At 33.2% G+C, this 21309-nt stretch overlaps 2 long non-coding RNA genes across 2 annotated transcripts; both read left to right on the top strand.

Annotated features, from left to right (window-relative positions):
- Positions 1 to 131: 131 nt before the first annotated feature.
- Positions 132 to 16472, top strand: LOC124458154. Its single transcript, XR_006953037.1, has 4 exons — positions 132 to 142; positions 11054 to 11058; positions 15996 to 16000; positions 16276 to 16472. It is a non-coding gene; the product is annotated as an uncharacterized LOC124458154 (long non-coding RNA).
- On the top strand, positions 12768 to 13222 carry LOC124458153. Its single transcript, XR_006953036.1, has 2 exons — positions 12768 to 13062; positions 13167 to 13222. It is a non-coding gene; the product is annotated as an uncharacterized LOC124458153 (long non-coding RNA).
- Positions 16473 to 21309: the final 4837 nt, after the last annotated feature.

Here is a 21309-nt window from a genome sequence, read left to right on the forward strand (position 1 = left end):
ATACTATGAAAATTTAACAAATCTAAAGATTATACCTTTGTAAAAACACATTTCTGTTTGCATTTGCATCATTTCTTTGTTGTATTGTTTTACTTCCTTGCATGCAGTTGTGTTATCGTCATTGCCATTTTTATCAACGCAAGTTTCCATCCATTCTTTCACGTTGTCTTTTAATGTCTCTAAGCTTTTCTTGCAGATTGATATGTCGTCATTACCATTTACTATTTGGCCACGAATAGACAGGATTATAAGAGTCCCAAGAAACGCTTTTGTTGAGCTTGATATCATCTTTATTTTCTATTTGTTAGAAGATGGACGATTATTAATTTCTTTAAAGATTTCGTAGTAAAAAATTTACTTTTTTTATGAATGGTTTATAATCAATATAATCATATAATCAGTTTGTTTTTAACTTTTTTGGGGATGTATAAATCAAATATTGATTTCTATAATTATGTGACATTTTAACTTCCTTCTCCAAAACGTATTTTCACGTTTGCTTTCAGAAAATTGATGATGATTTAATATTGTTGCAATAGATTAGGCAAATTGTTCATTATAACGACTCATGCTTACAACAATTTATATAAGTAGAGTTCACCTGCGTAGAACGTGTTTTTTAGAAATAGATATAAGGTTTCTAGGAAACGAAAGCATAGAAAGAAATAATACATTTCAATGTCCACTATAAGGAAATGACGCAAATTATGAAATACACCAAGAGCAGTTTGCAAAAAATTTAAAATGGGTTGATTTCAAATTTGCTTATGTTAACTCAGTTTACCAGATGAATGGGAAAAACGTATTGCTTAACTAAGCCAGCAAAATTAAATGCAAAATAATCTGTTGCTTCGTGTTTAACAGACTCCCTGGCCTCTCTGTAACTACATGCCGTCTAGTTACAGAAAGGAGGCCCTTTAAGCAATACATGACACTTTACAACATCTGAAAGTCGTATAGAGAAGTTCGACTCTCATAACTATATAAGTTCTGAATTGAATGAAATTTATGAGCATTTTAACAGAGCTGTTAAAGTAAAAAAATATATAAAAAACTAAATTAAGGAATTCTAATTTGAAGTACAAGAAGTTTTTATTTCTTCAAATATTTTGATTCAGACAATTAAAAGGCACTTGCCATCTTCAAGGATATTATTGAAATATGGAATAATCGTAGCTGAAGAAACAAGAGACAAGAAATGTATCATTTGTTTGGCGTGCATTTCTTTCTTTTTTTAATTACTTCTGTATTGATTCTTAGTGAGGATTTGCCCATTTCAATTTGTTGATTTATGTACCTTTCTTTCTTTATCATTTCCCTCAATCATTAATTTTCGTTTTAATGTCCAATCAAATATTATTTATCACACATGCATTTAAGTTTTAGTTTACTATCATTCTCATGTAAAAACGCAAAACTCTTTGCAAATATTTTATATTTTTAAATGTCTATGATAGTTGGAAAACATTTTTTTGTTATCTGTATTCAGAACAAAACTACTTAACGATGGTTGCTTCAAATATTTTTGATGTAGCTACGATTTCCTCTGGCGTATCAATGGAAATATGATATAATCCATTTCCAGACATTCCTAAATATCAATTAGTAGAACTTTACCATTGGTTGTGATCAATCAATTAGTTTTTGTTTTCATCATAAAAATAAATATGATGTGATAAAAAGATTTGCGAACTGGTAAAATTTTTCATAGAGTTATAGACTAGTCAATTTACCAGATGGCAGCTATGTATATATGATGCATAGCTGCGCTTTTCTAAATTACAGAAAATGTTTAAAAAAACATACAAAAATGTTTTATAATGCTTTAGGTATTTTATTAGATAAAGATTGTGTTAGATTATCTGTTGGATTACGTATAAGCATGACTATGATAAATGAAATGTGTGGTCTTGATAAGAAAGTTAAATCCATAAGAGTTATTGTTCTTGCATTATGTGATAGGCTCTAAATTTTAGGTTTTCTATATGTTTTCCTTACCGTTGAAGAGGCAGTCTGGCTATCAATGAAATTTCTCCTTTGATTTCTGGCGAGTTTTTTCAATCCTTCTCAAACAGCAGCTTAGACAAAATATAACTGAAGCAGAAGTTGTCTTCTTAAAGTGCTAGTAATATTGGCTTTTGAATTTTGACATCAACACAAGACGAGTACTTTTCTGTAGGGGACACAAATTTTCATGATTTTTCATTATATTTGGGATAAAGAGCCATAATTGCAGAAATTTAGTGTCACTCACAATATGCAACAAAAAATTGTTTTAACAATTACAAGAAATACCATTTACATTGAAAATAAGAGAGCAAATTATTTTAATTCCTTATAACAACTCCCCGGAAAAAAATATGTTTACTTTGACGTTATTCAAATTGGTCAACTATTTCAAGTGTCTCTATAAGCTAAAAGAAAAATGTGCACTGCAGATGTTACTTTCCGTTCATAGATAAGATACTACAAAGCAAAATGGAGTATTGTCTATAAGCAATTTTTGTTCAATTTTTCTAGTTCATTTTAATATGGTTCACCCCATTTTTACTTAACATAACATGAACTTTCTAAAGTACATCATATTCAAACAAGGCCAGTTTCTAAGGTAATTATCTTTATTTATCTCATTTCACATGATTTCAATTTCTCATTTTCGTTTTTAATAAATTGAGCTCATTTCAGCGTATTCACTCTCTTTCCTCTCTCAAAAATGAAGAAAATAAGGACAAAGAAGACATATAAATGGTTGCAACCCCCCTCCCCCCCTAAACATTTTCCGAGCAAAATTTACGACTTACATTTTGCATGATATACATTATATTCTGTTAACAACATATGTCAGTCGTAGAGAGAAGTTTGAATCGTATAATTATATAAGTTCTGAATTGAATAAAATTTATGAGCATTTTGACAGAACTATCAATATAAAAAAGTCTAAAGAACTAAATAGAGGAATGCAACTTTGCAGTAATGAAAAGATTTTACTTCTTCAAATATTTTGTTTCAGACAATTAAAAGGCATTTGCCATCTGTTGAAAAATATTCTTGCAATATTGAATGATCGTAACAGAGCAAACAAAAGACGAGAAATGTATCATTTGCTCTGCATATATTTCTTGCTCTTTAGAATGAGTTCTGTATTGATGTTTGATGATGATTTGCCATATTTCAATTATGTACCTCTCTTTATCATTTCCCTCAATCCTAAAGTTTTGGTTTGCAACATTTTTCTTCCTCAATATTGTTTCAGTTTTGGCCTCTGGTACGTAAGAGTCCATTTAAAAAACAACCATAAGTGCAAACACCCCAAATGTCATTTCTAAAATACAATATTAAAATCAAAAGAAAATAGCAATTTATCCATTTGTTCAAATATTATATAAAATATTCTATAACGACATAGAACATACTATATCTTACTGTGTCTTTGATATTTGAAACTTTACGGTCTAACGAATTAGTTGAATTACATAAAAAATACATCTGTCACGCTTTTTAGTTCATAAGTAGCTACAGAACCCAACAAATAAGTAAACTATTTTTGCTATGTGGGGAAGGCTTTCTTTTCTTCATCAAATTCTGACTAATTATCAAATAATTGATCACAATAATGGCATAACAATCTTAAGAAAAGACATTGTATAAACTTACGAAATTTTATAAATGGCAAAATTAGATGTAGTAGTTTTTTGCTTAACAATTTTTAATTACTTCTCAAACCCTCCTCAAAGTGCTAATTGATTCATTCTATCCAAATATACTCACTTAGTTAAAGAGGTTTGCCAGCTGGCATTTTGACATGTGCTACTTTGCCCTTTATGTATATTATTTGACGAACAACACTTAGCTTGTTGGAGATTGTGAATGCCAACACGATTTGTACTGTTGAACTGAAGGCGCCTAAAACCAGTTATGAATTTGTTGTTGGACCCACAATTGACCATCCTTTTTCGTTAAATGATTTCTGCCAACCTGCGTTTATGCCAGACTGTGGTTTACCAACGTCTAAAATGAAAAGTTCTTTAATCAAATAAACTGATGTTTTATTCACGTATACTTTCTTTGAGTTTGTTGTAAAGAAAACAATCATCTTCTCCTTATATCTTCCTTATTAATATGCATGCACTTAAAGCTAATTTTTTAATGAAAATCGTTCTTTTTTCAAAATAAAAGTACAACAATGAGAACACGCTCAATAAGGGAATTTTTAAATTTGCTTTCATACATGACAATCTTTAAGAAAGTCAAAACCATCCCCCGATATTTCTACAAAAATATTTTAGAAAATTTTCTGTAAGAACTTGGAGTCTCGCTGATTTTATTACATCAAATCCTGGCAAAGTAATTATTTTGCATGGAACGTATTTTATTTACAGATTAATGCAAGGAATGAGGTACTGTATATTTCGAACGTGCATGAATATGTGTGTTGAACATGTTGGCACCTTTCTAACAATTTTGCATTTGTCAACTCAAGTCACAGAGAATGGTCTTGCTAAATTTAATATTTTAGGGAAAAAACCGAAAAATTACAAAATCATGATCGCATATGAAATATTCTCGCGCATTTAAATATTACGACATTTTTGTTACTGTCATTGTAAATTGTCTTTAGGTATAAGAAGTTTGAACAGGATCGCATTGATAGAGAAAATGAATTTCGATTAAAACAAATTCAGCTTGAAAATGAGAGAAGAAGAGAGGAACGGGCACATGAGCTAAATATGATGCGTATCATGTTATCATCACCAGCTCAACAGCCTTCTGCTCCGATAAATGGTTACCAACAACATAATTATCATATTGGGTACAGTGTTGATCAATTTGGTTCACAAGTATATCCACGTGACAGCAGCGTTCAAAGTGATTCAAACACAGAAAACACCTTTTTGCAATTATAATACTTTGTTATCATTTAAACTGCTGATATTTCTTCATTATATTCGTTTTCTTTACCTGCTTTTCACTGAAAAGGTGGACATGTTTTAAATATTTCAGTAACTGCTTTTTAACAGGTTATGTCAGTCGTTTAACGGCACGATAACAAAATGCAGGGTCTTTACAACTTACAAGTGTCTTTCAAATTTAATTTTATTTGTTATTTCAATATTAATCTCATTCAAATGATTTTGGTAGCAACATTTTGTGGAATTGTTGAATTCATGTAACGCTAAATTTCAAACGAATATTAAAGAACTGTTTAAGAAAAATAGTTTGATAAAGCAGCACGAATATCGTGAGCATCTCCTGGTTCTATTTCATCAATTGGCACCACAACAAAAGCATCATCAACAATTTCTACCGAATCCCAGTCGGGCATGAATTCGTTCTTCTGAAGTTCACATATGTTATGTAAAATGCATGATGCATGAATAATATCGACTGAAGAAGCTACTTCCATATCTAGCCTTTTACTAAATCTTGCATAGCGTCCTTTCCATCTCCCAAATGTGTTTTCCACCCTTCATTCTTGCACGACTAAGATGGTAGTTAAACTTCTTCTGTTCCTCAGTAGCCCCATTTTTAGGATACTCCTTTATCAACCACGACAAGAGAGGGTAAGCTGGGTCACCTAGGAGAAACGGTGCTATTTCCACTCCGCTAATTTCCTTCACAAAATCGGGAGGGAAAAGACGTTTCTTATTTCCATTTGAGAAAAGTGTAGAGTTAGAAAGAATTCGCGCATCATGGACGCTACCAGGCCATCCTATAACCACATCCAGGAACATGTAATTACAGTCAGCGACCGCTTGCATCACGTTACTGTGAAAACCTCTACGATTCACGTACTCTATGTTGCTATTATCTGGTGCTAATATTGGTATGTGCGTGCCATCTATTGCACCAGCACACATAGGAAAACCCCACTGCTCCTCGTAACCTTGCAAAACTTGAAAGAGGTCGTCTCCCTTAGGAAAAGTGATTGCTTTGGGAAAGTGCTTTATTATTGCACAGCTTACTTCTTTAATGCACTGACACACTAATGAACGCGAGACGCCAAAAAGATTAGCAACAGCTCGATACTCTGCTGTACACGATAAATAATACAACGTAATGGCCAGGCGTCGTTTTGCAGAAACTGGATTACGCATGGGAGTAATTTTACGATCTATTTCTTGACGAACCCTGTTTAATATAAATTCAAACGTGCTTCTTGTCACGCAAAAATTTGCGTACCACAGTTCATCGTTGTAGAGTTCATCGACCATATCAAACCAAACTAGTGAACGTGGATGCATCCACAACAACCTTTCTCGTGGTTTATGCAAATAGGCCAGTACTGCTTTGATTAAGGCAAATCGACGCTTATTTCTCTTAAGACATGATACTCCTGAAGAAACGCAGCATCTAAACCTCGTGTGAACGGTTTGCTGTTGTTTTCGGAAGTGCATATACCAAGCTAAAGCTATCTTTAACTTATCATTATGTAAGTTCGCCATGTTTGAAGTTTCGAATAAGCCGCCAAATTTAATTTTTTTTGTCATCCGCCAACACTTATTTTTTGGGGCTCATACTTTATGCAGGCCGTTTTTATAAATCAGGCGTGCCTATTAAAAAAATGGCCCGCTTAAAAAACTGACGTGTAAACAAAGCGGACCCAATAAAAGACAGTGGCCCGCGTGCCAAAATTTAGTCGTGCCGTGCCCAAAACAGTTGTCGTGTAAACGGGGCTTAAGTCTGTGCTGAGAGAAATCGACTTTGAGAGCGTTTTTATGATGCTGTTTTACTGAAGTTGCATTAAAAATGGTGAGTAATTTCTTTAGTATTGTTAAAATGTGTAAAATTTTTAAATACTTGAGATAGAGCGGTCTTAACGTGTATTTTGCGACCATAAACTAAAGGCTGAGAGTTACATAAGTATGAACTACTAATCGTGAGTATTTATTAATTTACATCTTCTTTGCAGTTCTCTATGCTTTTTATCGTAAACCAAAAACATATTTACAGAAAAAAAGCGACAAAATCGCATAACAGCTATCCAGAACGTTGATTTGAACACAACGTTTACGGTTTATATGAATTATTTTACCTGAACAACATAATTTTAGATCTATTAACAATATGACCAAATCGTTGTAAAAATGCGCTTATTTTCACTATTTACAATAAAGCACTATTAATTATTTTTTTAGGATTTACATTTCCTTGGTTGTGGTGTGGATGTTCATCGAAGTCGACTAGATTCCTTGAAATAAACAAGCTTCGTAGATTGCTGGCGAACACCAATTTTGTTTTTGTGGAGGATATCTTTATTATATCGCTTACCATAGGTCTAGAGTCGTAAATTGATGTATTTTTCAATGATCTGTTTGATAAGCTGTGATTAATGTAGATCTTCAGTTTTTACTTCGTGATCAAGCTCTTGGTTAATAAGATGAACCATTATAGTCGTCAAGTTTCTCCTGCTTGAAATTTTTTGTTTCTTTGAACGAGTTTCATGAATGAGGACTTGAAAAGCTCTTTCAGATGCAAATATTATTTTGGTCACACCATTAGAAGGGAGAACAAGACCACCACGATTCTTCAAACTGATTAAAGATAAAGATGTAGTAGTTTGGAAGTGTGAATAATTATGATCATGAACTGATGATGATTTTTTTGACTTAAGCGAAAGAGCTCTTGCACATTCAGTACAGGTGATTCTATTGATTATCTTTTTTAACACAAACCCAGCAATATATCCATGTATTGCTTCATTGTATGATGACAGTGAACATGATTCTAATCCAGAAACTAAGCTACTGACATAATGTGTGTCCTTTGGTGTCATCTCTTCTACTTCAAAGGCTGGAGCATTTCTTTTATTCCATTTTAATGAAAAAATAGAACCAGCAGATTCATTTTCGAAAGTCAAACAGTTTGCATGCTTGGAACCAATGATGGAATTTCTTAAAAGAATTTTTCGTATACTGGACTTTAATTGTACAATATCTGGATTATTGTTGAAGCCATTCTTACCACGTATGCATGCAAACAGCAGCTCAAGGTTGTCTTTAGACATTTTGTATGTAAGAATGTATTTGAAAGGATCATGTTCCCTTGTAAGGAGAATGTGAGCCAACTCTTTAATGCTCGATGCTGCTACTACAAAACCGAGAACAAATGTTTTTCTTCTATGTTTGATCAGACTAACACCAGAGTTTGTTTTAAGGGAAAAAAGGTATTCAATTGACTTTTCCAAAGTTTTTTTCCATGTGTTGTGATCACATAAAAAAGTGGTTTTTTAAAATATTTGCCAAATGGACTTCGTATGTTTAATATGTCAAAAAGTTGATCAACAATCCTTATGAATTCTATTGTTGCACTCGCATCACTAAGAGCTGGATGACCAGAAAGCATCAGGTATTCAATGGCATCTGCAACTGAACTGCTGAATGTTTGTGCTGCAACTTTCACATTCATCTTGTGCCTATGGAACTCAATGTGCCCCGTGGACAGCTTATTTGCAAATTTTAACCCTTCTCCCTCTTGAACTTTATGCAGCACTTCAATATGCTCCCATTTGATCAAACTACCATCACTCGAAACCAGTACTTTAAGATCGGACAATGCATTTCTTGCCAGTTTTAGCATGTGACAAGCATCAGGAACAAAAAACAGTGGGTGTTCATATGACTCATAGTTAAAAGAGTATTTAATGTCAGACAAATTTGATCCAAACTCACAACCAAGAGCTTTCATGCAATAAAAATTGGTGGCAGTACCGTCACAAGTCACACTGTAAATATTTAGCCCATGTGAAGATGCTAAGCGAAACGAATTGCTAACCAGAGCACTCAAATTTTAAGAATTTATTCCGCTACATAACACGTAACTAATAGGACATTTCCAATGTCCTCGTAAACCAACTAACATAAACACAAGAACTTCAGTAGCAACCTTGTCTGGATCAAAGCAACAACATCCGCACAAAAATTGACAAACCCTTCATAATTTCCTTTACTTCTGTTGTAAACAACCCCTGACTTAATGTACATACCATCAAAAAGAAGAGCGCAGTCCCTATACTCCGGATTATTTCTTGCTTTTTCTTGTAGAAATGAAAACACATCATCAAAAAACCCTGGTTCACAGTTTACACTGGAAGTCTAGTTTGAGATAGCGCTTGGACATGGCAATGTAAAAATCGAGCGTACAAAATTGTACGCTCGTGGAGAGTAAAAATTAAGTGTTAACGCAAACTTTTTAACTTCGTCTGAGTATCGACGGCCTGTAGAAGCACGATTTTTGTTCTTTAGGTCTGATTTTAAAATTTCCCCACCTACTCCTGAAAAGTTGTTATCGAGAATTGAAGCTGCGTCTGATGAAATAAATTTCTCTTTTTCAAGCTTTTTCACCAAACTACTTAGCGACTGAATTTTCTTTTTCTTACGTCGTAACTTTTGCTTAAGAGTTTTTATTTTTCTTCGCAATTTTTTTTTCCTGGGACTACTTGCTACAGCATTTTGCGTTGGTATTGTCTCTTCTATTAGACTTTCCTCGAGCAAATCTATTTTAGCTTTTTTAGCGCTTGGTGATGATGTTTTTGTCTCTCTTCTAGCAGGAGGCTTTCTTTTTGACTTTTTAGATAGTAGTCTCTCCGGAAAAGCGAACACTGAAGGTATCGCGTCTAACTTTAACTTGCGTTTCAGTGTTATAATCATCGTGCAAAAAATGATCGCTGCAAAGAAAGCTGCTTGCGTTTGGGGTAAAGTTTTTTCGTTTCATAGCAATTACCCATCTTTTACAGAGATCCTTATTTTCAATGGGAAATTTGTGAAAAGCTATGTTACTCTCTTTCCAAAAGCGATTTGTACATCCATACGCGGCGCACGATTTGACCATGAAAAATCGAAAATTACGCGCTTTGCAGCTAAAATGTCCTTCTTGAACGTTATTTTAGAGTTGAGGATGTTATACCTGTGTTTGTTTTTAAGATTGATTGCTTTCAACGTTTTTCAACCATATATTTGAGTCAGTTTGACATGTAAACTATACTACCGTATATTGCGTGTTATGTTTTTTCCACCTTTCAAGATGGCGCCCGCGAATAAAATTTGCCTCACCGTGACAACGGCAGTTAGATATCTAGACTCTAGAGGATTGGGTATAAGTCATTGTGTGAGACAGACAGAAAAGATGGCGCTTAGTAGGAGCGGCAATCGCAGGGTAAAACCATACTCTTTGACTGTGAAGACATACTCTGCGGCTGGGAAACTTAGTAGGAAAAATATTTCTCTCTCTCCTAATGTTGTTCTTCCTAATGTTGTTCTTCCCATTCGCACGATCGATGCATTTGAAGGCTTTGAAGAAAACCTTAACAAAGGTACAAATAATTTACGTGGAACTGTATCTCAATATGAAAGGAGCAGAGTGAATGAAAGCGAATCCTGGAAGTGTTTGCAAGATAATTTAGTAAAGTCGTACATCGAAAATTGTGCCATGTTGCCAGGACAACTCAGCGTAAAATGTTTAGAAGATTGGATACCAGCAAAAAAAGCAGAAATTAGATGTCGTGATTGCGGTCACGGACAGTTCTACTGTTTTGAGTGTACGGAATCCCTTCATCGAACGAGGAATGGTTTTCATTTGATTGAAGTATGGGAGGTAAGCTTAATTCTTTCTGGCAGCACAGATGAATCCCTATAAAATTTAAAAGACAAGCAAAACATAAACAAGTTAAGTCGTCAATTAGAAGGCAATTCTAGGTGATTATTTCCAAAAGTCAATGCTTCAGATGAAATATTTTTGCTTTTTACATTTGGAAATTGGCTTGTGAAGATCTAGTATTCATCAAATGCTGGCTTTTTTTACAACCATGTCTTAACTCTAAAGTAACTTAATCTGTAGTATTGTTAAAACTATCAATCATTTTCAAGAAGGATATGCTGCTATATGCTGTGCATGGTGCCTTATGTAATGTATACATGTTCTGATGCTTAAATAACTACTCTTTAGACTGATTGTGAAATGTTTGTTCCATTACTTTATGATGGTATATTACGTGACAGTCAGCATGCTAACTGCTCTTCAACAGAATCACATACTATAATATGTGTGGATGGAAAAGGTACAGTATGGCAACAATGACAGTTATTTTGACTTTGACTATATGTAAATGTGTATATGTTAGTAATACTGTTAAGTATTAGCTTCATTTAGGCCAATAATTTCTATGTTAATTATTTGCATATCAAATAATCCAATTTTTAATCTCATACAAAATTTAGGTCGGCAGCATTTAAAAATTGTGTATTTCTGTCAGTGTATTAAGGATGCTGAAAAACCAACCAAACTCCAGCTGTGGCCAGGCTCATCTTCTAAACCCAAAATTGCATTTCACTTTGACTTTATGGATTTTGCTGAAAAATTCTTGCTCAAGAGCCATGTATCCTTGCACAAATTTTACAGCACTGTTGAAGTTGAATATCCTGAAATGCTACCTAGACTGGTATGTATTTCTCATAAACCTGAATTGTGTACCATGTGATAGTCTACCCATCAAATAGTGGAAATAGATGGGTTGTACTTTGCAAAAAAATTATTCAATCACTGTTATTTACAAACAACATAAATAATGCGTATTTGCCTCAAATAAGGTAAGAGCACATTCAAAATGCACATGAAGTTTCCTTTGCTATTATGACTTTGTGTATTCAACCTTATTTTATTTTTGAAACAAATGCACAAGTTTACTAGGTGTTCATTTTATTCTTGTTGAGGTCAAAAACATATATAATGTGTTAAAGAATGGATCATTCGATGAATACAGGTATGTTATATGTTATAAAACAAAAGTCTATTTACAGTTATTGTAGACCTAATAGTTAGATTATATGTGTAGAGTAGTACAGTTTAACCTGTTTTAAGTACACATCATTGGACAACAGACTAGTGTAAGCTTAATGAAAGTGTCAGCTTGATTGAGGTTTCATCATTATACTTCCATTATTATTAGCTATATGAGATTAAGTTTTGGATTTTACACAGTATCTGCTTAGTACAGGGTCATTTGATACAAGAGGTTTGACTGTATATATTATATCATTTAAGAATTTGATTTTTTTGTCAGATATTTCAAACACCAAGTCAGATCATTAAAGTTCCTACAGAAAGACCTGATTGATTATAGAAATTGCCCTCTTTGCCCACAAGTCAGTATTTGATTTCTTTTTATCTACTATTTGCTTTGTGAACTATTTTAAATTATATGTTTTTTGTCACATATATTATCAGAACATTTAAAGTTGTTGTGAAATATGAAGTGTTACATGTTTACCATAAAATTCGTTTCATTTTATTAAAGAGCTTTGTTTGCTTTAGACTGGTGAGTTAGGTGTGGCCATTCATTCCATGGATGCTTGCTTTGGTCTAACTCGCAAAAAGTTGGCAGAGAATAGTTTTGCTGTCCCAAACCATGGCTGCCTTAAGTTTGCTGATCAGGATGAAGTAGATGATTTTGTTGATCATTATAGCAACTCTAATAACAAAGTAGAAGAGGTAATTATTGCATGATGAAGGACTTTGAAGCCTATTCAAAAGTGTTCTGTCCTCCAACCTTGATTAGTGGAGATGGATGAGGAGTGGCAGTTTTCCTAAGAAATTTATGTATATCAAACCATCAAGCGATCGTAATTGGGGTTTATGGAGCACAATTTCAAAAGTCTCCTATCATTGTATATAAGTAACAAAATTTAACGAAAAATGTCTTGCATGTTACGGCAACAAGCAGCCACTAGAACCTTATCCAAACGAGAGCACCCCCTCCTTCCAGAAAAGTACATCCCTGGGTAATGATGTAGCGATTGAAGAAAGACAATCTTTTCTGCTCTGGTTTCTTCCTTGATAAAAAGCCCCCGTAGGTAAAATATTATTTTTTAATGTCTTCAAAAAAACAGGTCAAGTTCAGTCCTAGAAGGCTCGATGGTTTTGGTCTTACAGATGGCGAGGCTATTGAAAGGCTCTGGGCTTACCTTCGTGGATACTCAGCAATTACTAAGGAGATGTCTGCCAGTAGAAGAGTAGATCTTTTGAAAGACGCTCTTCTTCACTTATCTCGAAGAAATTTTAGCAATGCAGGTGCTTGAATATTGTCATTGCTTTATGCGTTGACACAATGAAAATGTTTTTATTTGTTTGTTGCGCCTTAATTGTTTTAATTTTTTGTATATAATTTTTTTTAGGAAAATCGTTAACGTCGAAGCTTAAAAAATGTCTACAACTTAAAATTAAAACGCAACAAGAAATGAAGGATTTGTTTAGCGAACTACCTGGTAAGTAGTTCTGGTAGATTAGAAATTTCTAATGTTTTCTGTGGCCGAAAAGTATTTAAGATTTCTTTTTGCCTAACCAAACTCTCAATTCAATTTGCATCCAAGGAAATACGAATTTGTTTTGTTTGTTAGTGACGTACGATCCTGAAATTGTTTGTCAGTGGGAGGCAAGAAAGAAGGAAATTATGTCAAGAGTCTACCCAGGTATATAATGTTATTCGTGGCAAATAGTTTCATTCTTAACAATTCAGTCTGTAGGATTTAAAGACGTACTTTTTAAATACAGAACATAAAGAAACCACGGAGAACTTGAAAGTGACGTACGTTCAAAAGCTACTGCATTTTAAACAACTAAGGTAGGTTTTTTAATGTACTAAACTGGCTATTTCTCTATAATACATGCCTATAGACGTTTTAATATTTCTTTTGAGCCTAATTGGTGAATTATTAAATTCTTAGTGCTACATCATTCGGATGTTTTGAAGAAAACCAGGAGATAACATCTCAAGATTACTCAATTCATCAGATGTCAGATGTCGAAAAAACTATACCAGTATGTATAAATGTGTCAAAGCAATATTTTGCTTTAAAGTTTTTTTTTTACATACGCGCAAAATTTATGTAAACAGGTTTCGAAAGATTTTAAAAGATATTGAACGAAAGCTTTCTGTAAAAGAAAGATGGAAACCTGGTCATCCTAATTTTGACGTCGTTGCATTGCAAGTCATACAAAGAAAACGAAAAGATACTGTCGGAGCTTTACATGGACTTTCCATAGAAAGGCATTTCTTAATAACATTGAGAAAGAAGTATGCAGGCACTGTAATGCACTGTAAATTTCGAATACTTGTAACCTAAGCTATGTTACCATATCTGCCTTTTGTTGTTCTTGTAAATGTTAATTTTGTATTCCTTTTACTTGTTTAGATGGTCAGAAAATTTCCACTCGCTTGTCCAGGCAAATCACCAAGATCACGAACAAGATGAAATTAACAATTGAGAAACACAATGCTGCCATTGATTCTCTTCGTGATTTTATAAATAGTTTACCCGATCGTCTGACATTTGACAAAGCGAAAGATCCTACATCAGACCTTTATGAGGGAATTGAGCTAACGAAACGATGCTGACGAGAGAGTGCGGTCTGGTTCGGCACCCTTGATGGCACTGCCGCTGTAAGAGGTAAATGAGAAATGAATCCGAATACGTGTTTGGATTGAAATAATATAAAACTCTAAATTATTAATCTGCGTTACTGAGAACTGCTGCCATTTCACAGAACACCTAAGCCATTTTACATATCGAACACTTTTGTCATGTTGCACGCCTACCGTAATCATTGCAAGTATTGTGTATTACTAAAGGAGCATTCTGATGTTAAGAAAAGAACGTGATCGGTTTTTTGGGGGTTGTTTTTATTATAAGATGCAACATACTCTGCTACTAATAAGGTCCATGCTATAAGGGTCGTTGTACTAACTAAAAAAATCATTATTTTATTTGAAACATAATTTGTTAAAAAAATTTAAAGCCACAACTGTCAACTACTTGCTGTAACAAAACATTGCTACTGGCTACTGCATACTTTTGTGCATCAATCACATATGCTCGATGATATTGGATTATGCGGTGCTGTTTATTTCACAAAAAGCACCGTAAAGTGAAAATGTCGACGCAGCGGAGTTCGAATTTCGAAATTTTTAAAGTGGAATTCATTTATGATATATATGTTGCTTTATTTTGATTATTTTGAGTGTTCGTTGGTACCCTAAATGAATTTATCAACAGCTATGGCGTTTAATCAATTCTAGATGTTGTGGTGCAGCGAAATGAAAAGAGAGACGTGTATATTAGTTGTTTGTGTGAACAAATAAAACAAAATTAAGACAAACTAAATTTCTTATCAGCCAAATTGTGATCCCACTATAATTAATATATCATAAATGTAATGTTGTGAAGGTGGTGGGTGTCTATCGGGGACGGGACTTTATTAGTAAGTAGCGTTGAAAGGAGGGGGGGCGGCATTTAATATGTATAAGGTGTTAATTTAATATATCATCTGAGAAATACAATTTGCCTTATGCAAACCAATCAGACCTTTGGAAAAACTTGAGAGCAGATCAGTGCAAGCAGGAGACCGAAGGTCTTGGGTTGCACAATTGCATCTGCTCGAGTTCTCACAAACTACTTCAAGGTTTGCATAAGCCAGTGCAATGGTGCAAACACGAAAAACAGTTTTTACCTCTTGTATAGAAACAATAATTCGAAACAGATAAATTTACATCGATATGCAATTTTTTTTTGGTTAAAAGATTGATTTGATTGGTTGAGTTGAAGTCGGTTAGCACAGGTTAATGCACACACGGCTATAGACCAATCACCGAGCGGTACTATTGTTATTATTTTATATATGGACAATGGACATTACTCACTTATGTTGCATACTGTATAAGCCCATTTATGTCATTTGAGTTGAAGCAATGCCGAAAAAAGATGCATTAAGAAGAAAACATAAACCGTCTCACTTTCGAGAAGCTCGTGCAAATTGGTGAGAATGTCTCCATTGTGGTGTTTTTTGTCAACCGGAATCCGTGAACGCAGTCACTTGTGTCCTTAATCGTTATATATCACTTTATTATAGGTTGTCAACTCTGTTTCATCAAGATTCCTTATGTCGCGTAAAATGCTCAGATGTTCTTAAAGTGTTGAGAAATAAATATGAGTATATCTGTTCGAGAGTGTGGGTTCATTGTACGAAAGTGTTTTCCTACGGTGAAGCGAATTCATAGCAATCATGTCTACTTTTATTCTGGCATTAGCTACATCGACGCCATTGAAAATGTTAACCAATGTCATACGGAAAATGGTATGGTTTAAAATAGCTAGCGCAGTCCCTAATTAACATAAATTTCAGAGGCACACGATAAGAAAAATTTGAGGAAAGGCACAAACACAAATATTTTTTACTAATGCATAAGTATCTCAATTATTACAGTTATTTTTACAAATATGATATTAGTAAATTGTGCATGTCTTTGTGTAGGTGAAAGGTAGAACCCCACCCCCCTCAAAAAAAATTATTTTTCTATATTATGTAGTTTTTACTTTTGGGCTTTAATCTTCTAAATTTTAATTATATAATTAGGCATTCTGCATGGCTTATATGTGAATAGTAGAATATTACCTTTTAAAAAAACATGTTCAATCCAACTAAAACTGACTTATTTACATTCCAACTAAAACTGAAAACTGAGTTTATTACAATGCACATATTGCAGTGCTACCTGTTACCACTGTAAACAATGAATTTTTTTTCATTGGTGTGAAATTGAAAACTATATGTATCCCTGTTTTGATAAAATTTAAGTAACTTTCCTTACAAAGGACTTGTTCAATATGAAGGTTTGGGTATAATCAGTACACCTATGAGTCTCAAAAATTACATTGGCATTGTCCTTAATAATATTTTTCCAAAGATTGTTTCCTTTTTTTTTAATAAGGTGGAAGGTATTGCCTGACTCATGATTTAGCCAACATCCTGTCAATTTACCTCTTGCGCTTATCTGCTGCAGAGCTTGTAGAGATCCCGTAAATGAAAAAAGCCAGAACTGACTTTCCTCATCATCACAGTACACAGGCAAAACGAAATGATTTGCCTGAGACACATATGCATTCAATTTTTTTTTAACTCTGTCAAAGCTTCTGGACATAACACTTTCCAGTGTGTTGATATTATTTCTTTGATTTCAGAAATGCTATGTGTCTCATTAATATCCAATACCTCCACATCTTCTTTTGATACTTCAAAGTCACATTTTTCGAATACATTACTAAGCAATTCCTTGCAGTCTTCACCAAAATCTTGCAAAGGTGCACCTTCTGACGTTTCAAGAATGAAGGAAATACTGTCCTGGCAGTCCACGATTTTCTGTATTTCCTTTGAGCCATATTGTCGTGGCTTCTTTAGGCGAATGTTATCTGGTGGTCCTTCAACAAGAAAACCACCAGAAAGAAATGGAACGCGAGAACCAGTCACTCCTTTTGCTTCACCTTTAAGAAAAATGCTCACTGGGAAGAACTAACAAACATAATGACTTAACAACATGACTGTAAAAAGGGTAATTTTTACAAAATTACTCACAGGAAAAAATTTTGTATCTTCCATTAACTTTTTATTAAAAAACAGAAGATTTCTTTATGCAGGTGTATCAAAAGGTAAAATTAAACTATCACTGTAAGGTAAACACTACCATTCAGGAATATACAGGCAACCTTTGTACATAAATGTTATTAACAACATTATACTGTTTTCAAAGATATTTAATGAAAAATTTATTCACAAAAGATTTTTTTAAACTTGCAGCCATAGAGTGAAATACTTTATCCAGGCCTGTGGTGGTTAAAATTACACCTGTATGGTCTTGTCACTCTCAATAGTGAAGACCTGCGTACAAGAATAAATAAAAAATTAACTTACTATACTTCTTTTTTAAAGAGCATTCTTACATCCTCATGAGTCCATTTCTGTTTTTCTCGGTCTACATCTACCAAATATAGCATACAATTTTTTTTTTAGTTATACAAACTACAATTTTATCCCAAAAAGCTTGCTTCGTGATTTTTCACTTTTTTTAGAGAATTTAATGAAGAGTGAGAAATCAAAAAGCAGGCTTGTCAATAGAAAATTATAGTTTGTGAATTTTCGTTGTAAAAGCGTGCTCAATATCTTTATAGATTGAGCAAAATATAAATTCATAAAAGTAAAATAAAGCATCAACTAAACTCTCATTCACCTGGTGATTGTTAAAAGGCGTGAAACACAGTGTAGCAAATGGTTTCATGATATTATATACGTAAACTACTTTATCGGATACCAAAAATACCTTAATATTTACCGTTAGAAATATGCTATTTTGAGATGGGATGAACATGTTGCAACCATACGTAACATGACATTATAGCAAAGCTCTGAAACTTACTCATATGTATCTACTTGACTACCATCCAGTAACTGGTATCCATGAAACTGGTGCTGACATATCAATAGAAGTTAAACTTTATGCCTATTACGCATTTGTGATCTTTGCAAATTTTTTACTCTTTACCAAACATTGCTTGATACTTGCACAAAACTGCTGGTTCATTGGGAACAAATCTTTTTCCTCCTGATGAACCAAGGACATAAAGTTCTTTTTTTCCATTTACCAGTAAGCAGCTGGCCTGGCAACCAAGATACTCCAAGTAACTGAACTAAAAGAAAAGTAAAATAATTGATAATGGTCACATTCGGCAAAAGTACTGCAAAAAGCTATGTATAGTTTGCAACAATATGGACTTTAACAAATGGCATGAGATGACATTTGTTTTTATTATTATTGCTATTATTTTTTATTTGCTATGCATAGTTTCTGTTGTTGTTGGTATTGCTATGATAATTATTATTTCTACAAATGTAATGCTATACCATCAATGCTATTGTAATGATCATCATTACTGATGGAGAATTAAACAGAATCTTTTGTTGTCCAAACACTATTCTACATATCCCAAATTATATGACATATATGTCTGCATTACATCTGTGATTAAGACAGTGAAGTATAAATATTGTCATAAAATATCAGCAACAACAGCAACAAAAATCATCTCGTCAGTGATTAATCTTCTTGGAACCAAAAGAATTTTACAATCACTTTTCACAGCATTTAGTAACTGTATAAATTTTCAATTTCACACAAACTTTAAACTTCATACTACAATTAAATATAGTTTATTATTATTAAATCATTTCTTCATTAATTCTTTCATAGCCTTATGAAACAGTTCAGCTGATACATTCCACACAACCAGAATACAAAAAAGATTTTCATGCCAGATGACGTTCAAGTCAAATTTCATGCCAAAAGAAAGACAAGTTTGCAGTAAAAAATAACTTTCTATCTGGTAATGACTGCAACCATGTTTGCACAAAAAATACATGCTCAAAACAAAGAGTTTTACTCTATATAACACTATTAGAAATGCATCCAATGTTAAGGCAATATAAACTTCCTTTATGAGAATACCATGAATTATGTACATTTCCAGAGACTAAAGTCTCCCCAATCAATAGCCTATTCTAATTAATTCTAATTACTTAATGCTACCTCTGCTATTCATTGCAAAATTAATTTATTAAAACGACTGTTACCTCCTCAGCTAAAAGTTTCATATGCTGATCAATCAATTTTGTTCTTTGAGCATCATCTAATGTCACTGGGTTGTTTTTCATGTCATTAGCTTTCTGTAGTATTTATTTTGCTTGGATTCTCCAAGACCAATCCATTTGACAAAAGCCAATTTACTTTTCTCACTCAGGTGAGACAGCCGCTTTACTTCATCTGCAATAATGGATAAATTTGTCAACGCTTTCATCATAGCAAATTCTTGATGGGTAACATTCCTTAAACCCTTATTGATTATACTAAAGTGATTTAATATTTTATTCACCTGATTTAAAAAATTCTGAGCAAAATAGATTATATCCGCTTGACCCCCGTAATCTTGGTATGGTTTGGGGACTTTTGGTGGATTACATGAGGGTAGGGGTGACTCCGAATTATTAGATTGACATTTTCTTTTGACAGAAGCAACTTTGTTGCCAATCCATTTCTGAAAAAAGCATAATGTCAGTTGTGAAGAAGCTTTTGAATACTTTCAAAACATGCAGTATCAAACAAATTTTGTGAAATTTTTACTGACATTATAACATCAAGTGTTACAATAAAGCTGCACCAATTACTTTGTTTCACAGCCTATAACTCTGTACATAAACAATGTCCATTGTATATCACAATACATTATAAGAATGTGCTTTTTGAAAAAGGAAAGTTTATAGTAGAACTTCATACAATTTAATGTGGAGTAGAAATACAAATTTAGGGATGTTATTGAGATACGTATGGCTTTGATTTGATGGCACTGGTTTCGTAGTTGGTTTACTGCATACAGAAAAATTTTTAAAAGACGGCGGACGACTAAAGAAGAGGTCGTTCTTACCTTGACCTTGTCCACAGACAACGACGTTTCTTCGGCGGCTGTTTTTATCAGCTCAAAACACAAAGTAGATTTCATGCCATTCTCAAAATAGTAATTAAGAGCATCAATTTGCTCTCTTGAAAGTTTGTTATACTTTTCAGGTCTGTTGTACATTGTATTTAAATAATCCTTGGTATAGATTATTTGTGTATGTTTGGAAACAAAAATGGCGACGATCACAGATATTATTATCCTCATGTGTGGAATAGTGTACAACAACATCAAACCGCATCCATTATTAGATAGCACAGAAAGCAATCTAAATTGGCTATCTTCCGCATTCTAAAATTTAGAACTCTGAGTAATACCCATTTGGAATGAGCGAAACGGGTGGTAAACTTTTAATATGACGATGTCTTTTGAATAAAGACGACATATTACACAATCTGTTGTCTAAGACTCTTGTATCATATTGAATATTAAAAAACGAGATGTCTGTTTTCGGAAACTGTTTTATTTTGTTTTATTTAAAATTGTCGGCTTGTCTTGGTTATAGGTTAACTCAAAATAAAGCTATATTACTTTATTATGTATAAAACAGTCTATAAAGAAAGCTCTTTTGTAAGTTGTCCATTCTTTTTGGTTGAAGACTTTATCATAATAATTACTATACTTGTTGGGTTGATTGAATGATTTCTATCATATTTCTTCCGGAATGTTGTGTAATATGTGTCCTTTGGTACGATAGAGACCATTTAAAAAATATCCACTTGTGAAAACACTCAAGGTGTCTTGTCTAAATTATAATATTGAAATAAAAGGTAAAGCAATTTATCAGCTTTTTCTTAACAATTTTCTCATGAAAATATCATTTTTAGTTCCTAATGATTTTTACAATCTTATATTATGTTCGAAACTTCGTTGTAACTTCTTATGGAAAGATAAAGCATATACATAGTACTTATGTTTACATATTGTATGACGCCATATCATGTTTTCTTTACTCAAGTACTTATAGTAAAATGTACATTTTATT

Source organism: Xenia sp. Carnegie-2017, unplaced genomic scaffold, assembly GCF_021976095.1.
Source record: "Xenia sp. Carnegie-2017 unplaced genomic scaffold, XeniaSp_v1 HiC_scaffold_6, whole genome shotgun sequence".
Taxonomy (NCBI): Eukaryota; Metazoa; Cnidaria; class Anthozoa; order Malacalcyonacea; family Xeniidae; genus Xenia; species Xenia sp. Carnegie-2017.